Below are 2,012 nucleotides of genomic sequence, written 5' to 3'. Positions count from 1 at the left end.
GTTTCCTCACACAGTCCGACAACATACCGGTAGCTTAATTGGACTTGAAGAACTGGCTCTGGCATGAGTGCGTTTGTGTCTGTGTCTGCCCTGCAGTGGACTGGCATCCTGTCCAGGGAGTACCCTGCCTTGTGCCTGTTGCTTGCTGGGATAGACTCCAGTTCCCGTGGGACCCTGAATTGGAAGAAGTGGCTAAAAAATTGATGCATTATTTCTTGGATATAGAAAAATGAGTGATAGGTTAGCAAAAATGTTTTCCAAACATTTGTACATGACATCATGAAAATGTTTTTTAAGGAAAAAGTAAAAAGAATCTGCTTAAAGAAACATTAAATAAGATGTTCTCAAAATGCACATGATGTAATTAAGTAGAGAAATATATAAGATTACATCATTTAAAAACATTACTAAATTAAGTGTATCCAGAGTAGAATCTTGAAACACGAGTTTCACAAGGGTTTTGAAACAGAGGTCTGAAGAAACATCTTGGGACTTATGGCACCCTTACAATGACTAGGTCCGATTCAGTTCGATTTTCTCTTTCGCTTGGCATCCTTATTAACAGGAACAGGTATGTTGTAAGACCTCAGTGGGGTAAAAAGCTGCCTCACACCCATCACTGTGCAGACTGGGGGAACCCCAGAACCCCCAAAAAAGAGCAGCATTTGCTGCCTGCAAGAGTGACTATTGAAGCAACCCCAAAAATCCCCCCAGTCCACCGGCCCCATCTCTGCATATCGAGAGCAATTTCTTCAGAAGTGCTCTTTCAGTTTTGAACCCGCTGCAACGACCCGAATGATAAAACTAACTGGAATTCCACTGAAAACGTCTCTGAGTTGATTTCATCATGTGCCGTTTTCTTGACAATTTCCACAACGTTTTTTTTTAAATCCAAGCTCTTTATTGTAAAACAGCCACATTTCTCAACTGTAAGGCTGCTCTCCCACGGGAAGAAACCTGCATGTTATCATCTCATTATTCCCGGTTCTGTGAAGCATCACCGTACAAAACATGGCGGCCATTTCGTGCTCAGCTCCTGCACATTTTTAACATGGCAACCTAGCGAGGACCTCTGCTGTAAGTCTCTATACAGCAGCCATATTGTTTTGCACATTGAAGCCCCGTGTTCACAGCCGTAATTACGAATGCAAACGTATAGGATAAAGATACAATGCAGAGGACGTTTATATCTTTAATTGCAATGTTCTTTCAAGATCATAATCTTCGAGGTAAGTGACCATGCTTTGCTTTGACACCATCTTTACAAACTCGTTCAGTTGTTATTATTACCAACATACCGACAGGACTCTAACAGCTCATGCAATACGATTAGTTCCCTTCTGCAATAAAGACCACAGCCTATGCATCGGAGCTCGTAACACAAAGTCGAAAAAACGTCTGCAGGCTTGTCCCTCTAACATCACTTACCGTACAGTGCTATGAGGCGCTTCCTTAAGTACCTGTAGTCTATAATCAGACACATCGCTAGTTACTGCACATTCGAAAAATAAAACGCTCATTAGAATGAAGTAAGGCTACTATACTTCTGACACATAAAGCTACCCTTATTTAAAAAGTGGCGATAAGCTCTTATTTTGCATTCAATTCGTTCACTTCTTTCCCAAAACATGGCCTCTTGAATTTCTCCTTGGGCCGTCAGACTGAGCTGCAGTGAGAGCATGGTGGTACAGCAACAGCATAGCTTTTCGGGGGTAATGAAAAAGGCGGTTCGGCCAATTAGGAGTAGGCGCCTTTCGTTTTTTGTTTTCATCGTGTAAGGCCAAAAAAAAGAGGGTTCCGGCTTAGCTCTGAGCCTGATGCAGCAACAGCTACCCCAGAGCCTGCTGAGAAGCACAGCTCACTCTCACCCGGACTGAAGCTGTGGGAATGCACCCTGGTCACATGGTCAAGAACTATGCGCTTCTCCCCCGGCACGTGATCAACGGGACAGCCAATCAGACGTCGGGAAGGTCGGCGCGGTATCGTCCGATTGGCGGATCCTCTCCGGGAAG

The sequence above is a fragment of the Lepisosteus platostomus genome, chromosome 24 (assembly GCF_059453375.1).
Source record: "Lepisosteus platostomus isolate fLepPlt1 chromosome 24, fLepPlt1.hap1, whole genome shotgun sequence".
Classification (NCBI taxonomy): domain Eukaryota; kingdom Metazoa; phylum Chordata; class Actinopteri; order Semionotiformes; family Lepisosteidae; genus Lepisosteus; species Lepisosteus platostomus.
The sequence above is the reverse complement of the archived record's forward strand: the minus strand, read 5'-3'. Positions refer to the sequence as shown.